Below are 13,180 nucleotides of genomic sequence, written 5' to 3' on the forward strand. Positions count from 1 at the left end.
ATGGTACCAATGGACAGTACTGCCAGGGAATCCTATATGTTTCTTGAAATAGACACAAGTTGGTGTAGGTCTTTTAACATTGTATGAGGTTGCCAGATGTACTCTAAAGAGAACATCACAAATAAGCAGACACCACAGTGGATAACAAATTGATTAGTTCGCATTACTAGACAGGAGGCCAATGCTTTTGTCCCATTTGTTGCTTTTTGATATTCTTTATGTTGGAGGTTAAAGCCCCCATAACACCCAATGTAAAGCCACAGTTACTATAGCTTTTTTCTTATTTAATTTGTGGGACTTAATGACAGCTTTTTCTTAAGTACTATACTCTTGAATTGCCCATTAGGTAAAGGGGCTTTCTCTATAATCAATTATTGGCTTTAAATGATGACAGAGAGAGAATAATATTTTGGGGGCAATAAGTGGGCACATTGTTTTTCAAGGTCTTGTGTAAGGATATAAAAATATCTTTAAATGTAGTTTGCTTTTTTTGCTTTTTGACTGCTATCAAATTAGAACAGAATAATGGGGCAGAAACATTAAGGGCAGCAATCAGGTACCTATACACTAAGGGGCAGATATTCAGGCCAATACAGAATGGTGCGCTCGGCTGAGCGCACTGTTAGCCCCTGTTTGGCTGTGCGTTTTTTTACATGCTATTATTACCCCTTATACAGTAAGGGGTAATAGCGTGTGGAAAATGCGCGGCCAACTCCCTCGAAACGAATAGCGCTCATCACATGCAAATGCATGTTGATGAGCCTATTAGGTAGTCACCCGCAATACAGAAAGCAAAATGTGCTGCCAAGCCGCACATTTTACTCTCAAAAATTAACTCCTGCCAGGAGTTAATTTCAGACAGCACCGGGCAAGTGTACAGAAAAGCAGAAACAACTGCTTTTCTGTACACCCTCCGACTTAATATCATAGCGATTTTAAGTCGGAGGCCCCCCCCCCAAAAAAATCTTCTTAAAAAAAATAAAAAATCTGTCCGTGGCCTGCAGGTTGGAAAATGGACGCTCAGTTTTGCCGGCGTCCATGTTCCAAACCCGTGGCTGTCAGCAGGTTTGACAACCGACACTGGTAAAATTAAGCGTCGGATGTCAGACCCACTGACAGCCGCTGCTTCCGCCAATAAGGAGGCGCTAGGGACGTGCTAGTGTCCCTAGCGCCTCCTTATTAGCGTGGGCCCTAATTTAAATACTGAATCACGTGCCCAGGAGAGGTTCCTTGGCAAACGTTGGGAGAGCGGGTGCTCGCCTCGGAGCGCTGGCTCTCCCGCAGAGTTTACTGTATTGCCCTCTTGATGGGGATATTCAGAGACATGGCCTTGCTGCTGAATATACCTGGCTATCTTAAAGTTAGCTTGATAAATATATCCAGCTAACATCAGTACAGCCTTACAGTGTGCATTGGTTAAGTGGCTAACTCCAGATATCGGAGTTATCCGCGTAAATTATGCGGCTAATTCTGGCCTACCCCAAAACCTCCCATCTGTTCCTGGACTGTCCCCAAATTATACGGCTAAATTCTAGCTGCATATGGTTTCAAATATCACCACTTTGCCATTTAGATAGATAACTTTTCAGTTATCCATTTAAATGGCTTCTGAATATTGGCATTTAAATTTAACATGCACGCTACCTGTTATGGGTAACGGTGTTTGGGTGGATCCTTGGACACTGTGGCAGCTGACCACACCCATGGGGGGCAGTCCTGTGAGGGACCACAGTGTCAGGCTAAACCCCAGACAGACACAGATTTGAATCTTTTATTAAACACTTTATGGAACAACCAGAGGTGGCAGTAGTGAGTAGTGGTTGTAGAGCCTGGCTGGGCGGGTCTCTCACAGAACGCTGGAACAGCGGATCCTCTGTAGAGCAGTGCTGTAGTGGAAAGAGACTGAGAGTTATGAGCACACAATAAGATTAGCATTCAGAGTCCCAAGTAGAATTAGGAGAGCTCCGAGACAGGGAGAGCAGGCCATCGAGGGGTGAGTACCTGATTCCTTAGAGCAGACTCAGTGGTGTTGTACTCACTAGCAGTAGCAGAGATTCCACTAGATGAGATTCCACTAGATGAGAGGTCTGGCACCGGAGCAGAGAGCAGGCCCTCGAGGAGCGAGTATCTGATTCCGGCGAAGCAGTACTGTAGAGAGAGATGTTTTCTGTACTCACTGTTGGTGACTATAAGTTAGTTCTTCCAAGTAGAAGGGTAGAAGTAGCAGGCAGCAACAGAGGGAACATGGGCCCTCGAGGAGCAAGTACTGGTTTCCTGATAGTATCTGAAAGAAGCAGAGAAGCCCCCGAGGAGTGGGTATCCCCAGGTAGAGCTGGAGTGGCAGAGTAGCTTAGGAACGGAGAGTGAATCCCATCTGTATGAATCCTGTTGCTTACTCAACGAGCTAGCATATACTGTAGGCAGTTATACCCTGGAGTCGTGATGTCAGAACAGGGGGACGCCCCTGAGGTTCGCGCCAACGTGAAAATAAAGATGAGGGTGGCGTGCGCGCGCGCGCCCTAGAGGTACCTTGAAGGAGAATGGCAGGAAGCAGCACCAAAGCCGGTCCGGGGACACCGGAGAGAACGGCAAGCAGATGCCATGGCGACCATCAGCCCAAGGTGAGCGGGAGGAGCCGCAAGTAGAAAGAGGTAGGCGGGGTGAAGCCGTCGAAGACTGATGGACGCAACACTACCGCTGTGTAGCATTCACAAAATATAGCATTCTATGCACTAACAGCATGATGCACATGCTAAACCAGGATCAGAAGCCTTTATTAGGTACACTCTAAAATTAGTGCTCACATGTAAATGAAGGAATGACTTACATATTAGGCTTTAGCAAGCACATTAAAAATATCATGGTATGCTCTCCTCCACTAACTATTTTGTGCATGCTCACTAAGGCCTGTCTTGGACCAGTTGAGCACACTATTGAAAGGGCTCAGCTACCAGTTTGCACTGTGGCTGAAAAATGAGGATGATATACAAGATGACTGTTAATCCTTTCCCACAAACTCTTGAACTAAAACACATATTTTTGCCCTTCTGTTTGGAAAAAAAGAAATATATCAGTGCAAGGCTGAGCATTTATAAATCCACATTTATTTATAAAAAAGAATTCCAAGCAAAAGATTTACAAAGAGAAAGTTTTTTTATAACATTGCTATATACTTCAAAATGGGTGTAGCCCGTTTCTACCCCTAGAAAGGTCAACTGGTGGCTTCAGCTAGTCTAAGTGTCATAAGAGTGACAGAGATCTCACTAGAACTTGCCTTCATGGGATGTCAGTGTAGTGCTAGTGTGTTATGGAGTACCACCACTCCCCATTGGTCAGGGTTCGAGGATGATATAAAAATCCCTACACCTACTGGTGTAAGGAAGAAAAGAAGTCAAGAGTAAGGATTCAAAGATCTGGAGTTCTTGTATATTTGGGGGCCATCTCATCACAAATTGGTACTGTAAGTCAATTTTCATATAATATAATATATAAAACATACCCTTTTATGATTGATCAAAATTGATCAGATAATAATATGATTACAGTTGTTTAAGATGATGGATTGTAGGGATGTGAATCGTTTTTTGACGATTTAAAAAAATCGTCAGATATTTTTTAAATTGTCAAAAATCGTTAAGAGTCACGATACAATAGAAATTCCCCCGATTTATCGTGAAAAATCGTAAATGGGGGAGGGGGAGGGCGGGGAAAACCAGCACACCAAAACAACCCCTAAACCCACCCCGACCCTATAAAACTAATCCCTTACCTTCCCCCACCCTCCCGAACCCCCCCAAAACTTTTTACGAGTACCTGGTGGTCCAGTGGGGGCACGGGGACCGATCTCCCGCTCTCGGTCCATCAGCGCCATTTTGGCTGCCACTCAAAAATGACGCCGATGGCCCGATAAAACCCCCCACCACCCGACCCTTTAAAAATGACCCCTTAGCTTCCCCCACCCTCCCGATCCCCCCAAAACATTTTAAAATTACCTGGTGGTCTAGTGGTGGTCCCGGGAGCGATCTCCCGTTCTCAGGCCGTCGGCTGCCACTCATAAAGATGGCGCGATGGCCCTTTGCCCTTACCATATGACAGGGTATCTGTGCCATTGGCTGGCCCCTGTCACATGGTAGGAGCACTGGCTGGCCTGCGCCGTCTTTAAAGATGGCCGCTGCCGTCTTTAAAGATGGCGCCAGCCATCCAGTGCTCCTACCATGTGACAGGAGCTGGCCAATGGCACGGATACCCTGTCACAAGGTAAGGGCAAAGGGCCATCGGCGCCACCTTTATGAGTGGCAGCCGACGGCCCGAGAACGGGAGATCGCTCCCGGGACCACCACTAGACCACCAGGTAATTTTAAAATGTTTTGGGGGGCTCGGGAGGGTGGGGGAAGCTAAGGGGTCGTTTTTAAAGGGTTGGGTGGGTTTTTTTTTTTATCGGGCCATCGGCGCCATTTTTGAGTGGCAGCCGATGGCTGCCACTCAAAAATGGCGCCGAGGCCCGATAAAAAAATTGACCCCTTACCTTCCCCCACTCATGGGGGAAGGTAAGGGGTCAATTTTAAAGGGTCGGGCCTCACTAAAAAAAAAAATAACTATGTGAATCGGAACCAATTCCGATTCACATCACCACCGATCAGATTTTTTTCCCCCTCTAGCCGAACTTGATCGTTAAGATGATCGGGCACACGATTCACATCCCTAATGGATTGTATCAGCTGTTTTCTTAATGCTATCACAATGAAATTATCACAATAAACTTAATGGTTGCTAGATGTTAAAAGGATTATATATTAGAAATTATTTCAAATAGGAAAATAATCTGTTCTTATAAAATCAATAAGACACAAGCATATCAAATTAACTTCATACTTGCTCTTATAAGTTAATAGATTCTGACTACCCACAGATAGGAATTTAATATGCCCAACCTTACAGAATGCAGTCTGTGCTGGAAGTCTTTTTCCTTGTTCCTGCTGCTGGGTGGCTGCTGTTACATGGTCTTATTGCTGTCTTGATGTCTCTCACACAGCCCTGCCTTAGCAGTTGCAGCACTTAGCTTGGGATGAGGGACAATTCCAGCTGCATGAGGAAAGAAGGGGTTGTTCGGCCTCGAAGGCTAAGAAGCTACAGGTGTGAGGTATTGGACTGCTCCAGCTGGTACACATGGCTTCCCTTGAGTCCTTTCTTCTCACTCTTTAAAGGCATTCATTTGTATTTCTTAGTTCATTAATGCAAATCGATTAGATTCAAGACCAGCAATGCGATTGGTCCAAATCATCCAGTTTTTTTTTTTGTTTTTTTTTAGATAGTCAGATCATCTCTTGGCCAAGTGTACATTTACCATACGGCTTTTGGTTACATCTCCTCTGATAAGTCCATAGGATGTGATAGGTGAACTTGTGTATAAGAGCCATGAAAAGTAGACCCAGTGGATCCTAGCTGAATTTATTTTTCCAGAAAAACAGTCTTTCTTTGACCTTGTTTTGCTGTGGAGAGAATAGTCCTTCTTTGTTCAGAGAAAGATTGTCAAGCATTCCATGTGGCTTTGAGAGACAGACTCCATCTTGTCAACATACAAAAAGTTAGTTAGAAGGTTTTACTGGACCTTGCTCCTACAGTACCTGTGGGCTTATCTCTTCACAGAGAGGGTTCAGGGGAGGAGAAGTGAGCCTGCTCAAAGAAGGTGGTTGGGTCCTAGGGAAAGGTTGGCTAGGCTTCATCTAAGAGGAAAGACGACAGGAAAAGGGAAGTTCCTGGCAGTCCAAAAAGGGTGGAAAGGAAAAGTGTTCCTGAAGAGCAGCAGATTCTGAAGAGGAGACTGGGTTTCCCTGGAATCTGAGTGCCAAGTGTATTGGGAGGTGCAGAAGAGAAAGTCTGTAGAGTCGAAGCCTGATCAATCCCAATTTGGCCAGAGATTCTAGAGAGAGACAAAAAGGAACAGAGAAAAGAAAATAAAAGATCTGCATCACCCTTTAGATATTGGGAAGGCCCAGGGTTGAAGAGCCTACCTGCTTGGGAGGGAGTACGAAAAGAGACTGAGATATATTTTTTATATTGTGCACTTGTGTTACAATATTTGTGCATTACTCTGTGCCAAAGTTTTGGACATTGATTTTCCTTCCACCAGTTTCTTTTAGAAAAGACTTTATTTTTGATCAACACCACTAGAGTGATGGATGTTTTGTGGTGTGCTTGAAGCTAATGCAGAAGAGCCCCAGAGAGGTAAAAGCCCTATAAGCCTTGAAAAGACTGAATTTTCCCTGGGAGGTCATGGGGCCTTGTGTAATCCATGGACCTCCTCATGTACCCCTGAGTTCAAGAGCTAACCAGCACAGGGACTACATATATAAGGCACAATGCTATCACGAATTGAAATAAAAAGCTAGCCCATGAGTTATTAGCTATTACCATAATTGCACAGAAATGTTTCACCTCATTGTGTTGTATATTCTGCATATTCTCAGCAAGGCTGACCATTGGAGGATGTGGGGCCCAGGGAAAATTTGCAGAAGTGGGGCCTTGGAACCCTGAACTTATAGTGTTGGAGATGGAGCTACCATAGTGGAGTGAGGCCCCACAAAGTATGGGCCCCAGGGCAGTCATCCTTGTTCATTATCCCTCCCCTCTCAAGGACAGCCATGATTCTCAAACAGTTCCCACAGTCTGAAGACAGATGTTACAGCAGAGACAAAGCTGCAGCAGGTGAGGAGTAATTCCTTCACAGAAGGTATAGAGGGGGAGCTATGAGGGCTTGTTATGAAGCAGCTTCTTCCCTCACAAATTTGGATGTCCTTCTCCAGGCTTTCCACCTCTGGTTTGAGGCCCTATGAGATGGGTCCTGGGCATGGATCAATATTGCAGAAGGGGGGAGTAGCCAAAACCGTCACTGGAGAGCACAACACATTGGTTGTAGTTGACACCACTCCAATTTGACTCCTATGGCCTAACCATAAATTGGGGTAGGCTGGATGCTCACTATTAACCAGCTCTGGGAGTGTTCAGACACATCCAGGGGTGGAGGAGGACACATAAGGGGCACTTGCCTTCATTTTCCATTGCTTCTCCTTGCTTGGCACCCAGGATGGGAGCCCAATTTGCCTGCCTATATTGACAGCCCTGGAAATAGATTTGGGAGGAAGAGGCACACAATGGTGTTGGCAGTCAGCTAATCTATCTTTGTTGGCATATGGCAATGACCTTTTCTTTCACTGCTCTGGTTAGTATGACCACTACTGCAGGCATTCAGAAACTTCAGTATCAACAGCTGTCAATGTGCCATTGCCACCGGGCACATGTGTATGTATGTGTGGTGGGAGGCTGGTAAGATGGTAAGATGCTGGTATCTTCCCAGCTCAAGGTTGCAATATTCCCCTCCCCCTCTCCTTCCTAATTAGAGGATTGTGCCAAGTTGGCCAAAGCACCTGTTGATGCCAGTTATTCTCCTCCTTTACAGATATCAAAGGCATATCAAAGGCATATTTGCTTTTGATGTGGATTTTTCTCTCCTGGAAGTCTATGTTTCTGAGGTACAGATACCCTCCCCGTATGCTAGATTCACTTTTACACAAGTTTGCAGCAAGAGATCGGATTCCTGAAGAAAAGAGGATGTGTGTGCTTAGTTTAGCATGGATATGCTATTCTTGTGCTATTAGTGCATAGAAGCTCAGATTTATGACTTAGCATTCACCACTAATGTTCTTTTGAGCCTATTTTTTTTAGCATGTGCCCTAAAAATATAGTGAATCACCCAGTATGTAGTGGTTTTATGTATATGTTAATTTTAGAGATGTGGCCAATATTTTGTGCATGTTTTAGTGCATAAGCCTCAAATCTGCATGCTAAAAACTCCTAACACTCACAATTTGGCAGGTGTAACAACCTGCACTGAATTTGACATGTGCATGCATGCTAAAAAGTAGTACGCTCATGCATGCAAAATATGCAAACAGGGTGATATCAAGCTTAATAGCTATTATCACTCTCTTCACTAAGACATGTTAAATTAACTGATGCTGTAAGGCTCTGGTAAATTTAACATCAGCTCTGAGGTAGTGGTAAATTTCCTCAGGACCTTCTTCCCCAGAAAGCCCCTCAAATTCCCAACCCCTAAAGAATTTGGGGCTCTGCCTCCTAACATGCTGGCAAGAAAGAAGGCAGATACTGCCTTCTGGCACTGCCATTCTTCTCAAAATGGGTCTGTTTAGTGGGGCTTTGCAGTGTATTGTGCCACCATTGTTAAATCTTCTTTACCCTGAAGGGTAGTACACTCATCAGAATGCAGCTTTCAGTCAGATGTTACAAGATTTCCTCCAGGGAAATCTATCCAGAGGAAAATGGAAGGAGGCTATTTATGGAGTCATCATTGTAGAGTGCATCAAAAGTTGGCCCTGGTGCTAAGAGCTTAATGCCAATGCAAACGTTTTTATAACCGGCATCCCAAGGAGTGCTGAGATTAGAGCAAAATTTCACAAAAATCACAAATTGGCTTGCAATTGTGATGCTACATGCTGAGAATTGATTGGAACGTTGAAAGCAAGGCTGTAATTAAAAGTAAACTATTTAAAAAGAATGGTATGGATACAAAAACATGTCTAATGAGTTTTAACAAAGGAAATATGTGCTGAATAGTTCTTAAAATGACCACCTCTGGACACAAGTGAAAAACTTGGCTGCACTGGTTTGGGTATGCTAATTCAAAATAAAAAAATAAAGAAACTTTTGAAGAAAATAAATTCAGATCCAGAGGATCTTAACAATTATATCCTGATTTCCAATGTCCCTTATATGGAAAAATTGATTACAGTCCAGTTATTAGGTATCATTAAAGAAGGTGATCCTTTTCGCCCTTTCCAAAAAGAGTTTAGGAGGGATTATGGAACAGAAACTACTTTATCAGTTCTTTTTTTATGAACTACATGTAAATCACATGAGGTGGTGAACTGATATATGGCACAGTCACATACAGGCCGATACAGTACAGTGCGCTCTGGTGGAGCACACTGTTAACCGGCATTTGGACGGCGTTTTTGACGCGCTAGCTTTACCGCTTATTCAGTAAAGGGTAATAGCACATCGAAAAAGTGTGTCCAATTCCCCCGAGACTAATAGAGCCCGCAACATGCAAATGCATGTTGATGGCCCTATTAGTCATTCCCGCGCAATACAGTAAGTAAAATATGCAGCCAAGCTGCACATTTTACTTTAAGAAATTAGCGCCTACCCAAAGGTAAGCGTTAATTTCTGCCGGCGCCGGGGAAGTGTACATGGCGATATTAAGTCGGAGGTCCCAAAAGTTAAAAAAAAGTTAAAAATAATTTAAAAAAAATTTAAAATCAGTCCGCAGCTCGCGGGTTGAAAACTGGATGCTCAATTTTGCAGGCGTCCGGTTTCCAAACCCGTGGCTGTCAGCAGGCTCGAGAACTGACGCTGGCAAAATTAAGCGTTGGCTGTCAAACATGCTGACAGCCGCCGCGCCTGTCCAAAAAGAGGCGGTAGGGACACCTAGCACCTCTTTTTACCGCAGGCCCTAATTTAAATATTTTGGGTTACTGAATCGCGCGCACAGGACACTGGACTGTGCGCGTGCCGGGAGAGCAGGCACTTTCCCGCTCTCCCGGGAACTTTACTGTATCGGCCTCATAAGAAGCTCGAGTGTGTAAGGCTATAAAAGATTTCTTTAAATAATTTATAGGTACAGTTCACCAGATGTTGTCTCCAAGGTAATTCACAATGAAATAAAGAAAAATATTTATAAGAAATTAATAAAAAAAAAATAGAGAATGTTACTGGCAGATAAAAATGGTAATTTCCAGCCTCAAAAATGTGTTGCATAAAGTTTATCAGTAAACAATTTAATTCATAGATAATATAATAATATAGGGGTAGATTTTAAATACTTGCGCGATCGCGTACTTTTGTTCGCGCACCAGGCGTGAACAAAAGTACGCTGGATTATATAAGATACGCGCGTAGCCGTGTGTATCTTATAAAATCCGGGGTCAGCGCGCGCAAGGGGGTGCACATTTGTGCAACCTGCGCGCGCCGAGCCCAGCGTGAGCTGCTTGTTCCCTCCGAGGCCGCTCCGATTTCGGAGTGGCCTCGGAGGGAACTTTCCTTCACCCTGCCCCCACCTTCCCCTCCCTTCCCCTCCCTTCCCCTACCTAACCCACCCCCCCGGACCTATCTAACCCCCCCCACCTTTGTCGACAAAGTTATGCCTGCTCCGTCCTCTGGTCCGGGGGCTGGTCCGGAGGCCTCGACCACGCCCCCGGGCTGGCGCCATGCCCCGGGCCCGCCCCCGAAACGCCGCGGCACGCCCCCGAAACACCGCGTCGTTTCGGGAATGCCCCCGGACACGCCCCCTCCCGCCCCTTTTCGAAAGCTCCGGGACTTACGCGCGTCCCGGGGCTTTACGCGCGCTGGCGGCCTATGCAAAATAGGCGCGCGGGCCTTTTAAAATCCGCCCCATAATGAAGAATGCCTTTGTTATATTTCAACAGACAAATAGATAACAGATTCCCAGTAACATTTAAAGAATGAGGGTAAGCTGCAGCAGATACTGGCATAAGCATAAGCTTGCTGAGCAAACTGGGTGGATCATTTGGTCCTTTTCTGCCATCATTTCTATATTTCTATATTATTCTCAGATAATCATATCTTTTGTGTCCTATACTTTGTTTATTATTGCTATGTATGGTATTTTAGTCTTTCAATTGAGAATTGATTCTTTTTATATTTTTTTTTACAGAAGAATTAGAGAAGTCTTTCTGTGATCCTTTCATTCAAGTAAGTATCTTCATAAATATGTTTTTATGTCTAGTGTGTGTTTGATTCAGTCTCTACTACTGATAATTGATGTGCACTTGTAAATGTGCAGCTTGTAAATCCCTTGCATCAGCTGCTAGGGGGCAGGGCTAGAGCATGCTGATTGAGACTGAAAGAACCCAGGACAGCAGAATGATGAGCAGCTTTAGAGATTTGACGCTAGGGAGCACCTTTTAGAATGCATCAGTTGTAGCCTCTTTTCTCTTGAGCCCAATGTCTTTATTCAGAAAGTTACTAATTTAACTTTAAATCTCAACTAACTCCCTTGCACAAAATTGTCTTCCATATTCCATGTGTATCCTGCATGTGTGTCCAGACATCTTAGTGAACTATAATTCTAGCTGCACAAAACAAAGAATAATTCAAGTCTCTATCTAAATTACTGAGAGGAAGCTGCAGACAGATGTAATCTTAAACTGATGTGTGCTGATTCAGATAATATATTTCATAAGAGGAGTTTGTAGCATAATGTAGTCATACATTCTTGCATGCATTCATTTACACTCTGTCTCTTAGCTTTGTTTCTCCCAATAGTTTTTATCAGCTTCAATCAATTCCCCAATTACCTTAAGCTGAAGGAAAATTGTTCTAGTATATAGTCTCAATCAAGGATTCCAATATAGAGGCTTTTCCTTGAGTAATTAGAGCTTAACAGGCTTTATCATAAATGAGCATATACCACCACGATTTCCCTAACAACAATTCTTCAAAATGCTGTACAGGATTTTTAGGGACAACTGGATTATACTATTGTCTCCTTTTCCCTTATCTACAGGAAAGGCCAGTTTATTCTGGGTAATGTTCAGTCCTTTTTATCCTTTATCTACAGGAAGATTAGCCTGGATTATAAGGCTTTACTCTTTAGAAAGGATTCCAAGTTCCTCATTAATCTTTAGTGTTAACACACTATGCAGCAGTTACTTGCATTCCATTTCACTTGCAAGCCTAAAAAATGCCAATAAAATATGTGGATAAGCAATTCATTACATTTAACTAATATTACCTTTCTTACTATAAAAAAAAAAAGGTTTCTTTAAGTTTAAGCATTATATTTCACTCATTCACATACAAATCTATATGTTTTCTATCTAGACTGAATATTTTTTAACATTTTGCTAGGCCTCAAATAAGGTCTGTAGCAATGCAGCTCTTGTACAGTCGCTTCAGTCAGTCTCCCAGAAGTTCTAAACTGTCAGTTAGCTTTTTTTTTTTTTTTTTTTACCTGTGATGTCCCTGCTTAATGATGTCATTAGAAATAGTGCTTAAACTGTTTAAGACTGGGTGGGCCTTTTTGGTCTTTTTCTGCCATCATTTACTATGTACTATGTTAATTAAACTATAAATACCTCAAATTCTGGATCAAAACCCTCTGGTACATATGAACATATCAAAAAGGGAATTTAGGAGCTATCAAAACCATTCTAAATAAGAATCATTTTAAAAACATTCCTGTACTTTCTCTAAAAGGAGTGTCATTCCTCAAGCCTGCTTTAGCTTCAGGTAGAAATTTGGTTTCCATGGAGATACTATGATGACTCCATGGTGATGGAATTTTGAGCTTAGACCAGTTTTTGAAGTGATGGACTTTTTTTTTTTTTTTTAATCTCATCCCCATTAATTTTAATAGCTATGGGAAAATGTCATTGAAATAAATAACAAATTTCCACAGAAAACCTAAATAAAATAACTGTCTCAAAATCACTCTCAGTCTCTTTCATACCTTCCATAAATGTTATATACTAACTGATACCTATTAAAACCCATTTCAGCCACTTCCAGACCCTTTTATAATAAAAAAAAATTAAAATATTTTAAATCTCACTAAGGATCTGACATAAATTTAGATGACCCCCTCTGGTGACCACCACCACCATCAAAATAAAGTTTGTGAGGAGTTTTAATCAATTTCTACTCCCCAGAGACTCCTGTATCAAAAGGGATAAATATCTAATTAAATAATTTTTGGGACCAAACTTTGATTGTGGTCAGTTTAGCTGTCTCTTTCCATCTGACCACCATTTCCAAAATGTGAACTTTTATTAATTTGAGAAAGTTATGTTAATGAGTTGGTGCCAGATAGGCCGTGGTGTTCCCTGGTGTGAAAGCTCATGTGGCAGCCACTCCACAGGCTTGCCACCAAAATTGCACCATTTAAAAATGTTTAGAGTGCTTATTTTATTTGTACTTAAAAAGTGCTTACAGGCACGTGTACGGCCACCGCTCCCTCTGACATCATTCATGATGTCAGCAAGGACCCTGGCCATCCCCTGTATTACTTTGAGGGCTTGCCTAAAGCCCCCAACATAATGTGCCACTCCAATATGCAGTGGTATGATTTCCAGCACTGCTGCTG

Source organism: Rhinatrema bivittatum, chromosome 5, assembly GCF_901001135.1.
Source record: "Rhinatrema bivittatum chromosome 5, aRhiBiv1.1, whole genome shotgun sequence".
Lineage (NCBI taxonomy): Eukaryota > Metazoa > Chordata > Amphibia > Gymnophiona > Rhinatrematidae > Rhinatrema > Rhinatrema bivittatum.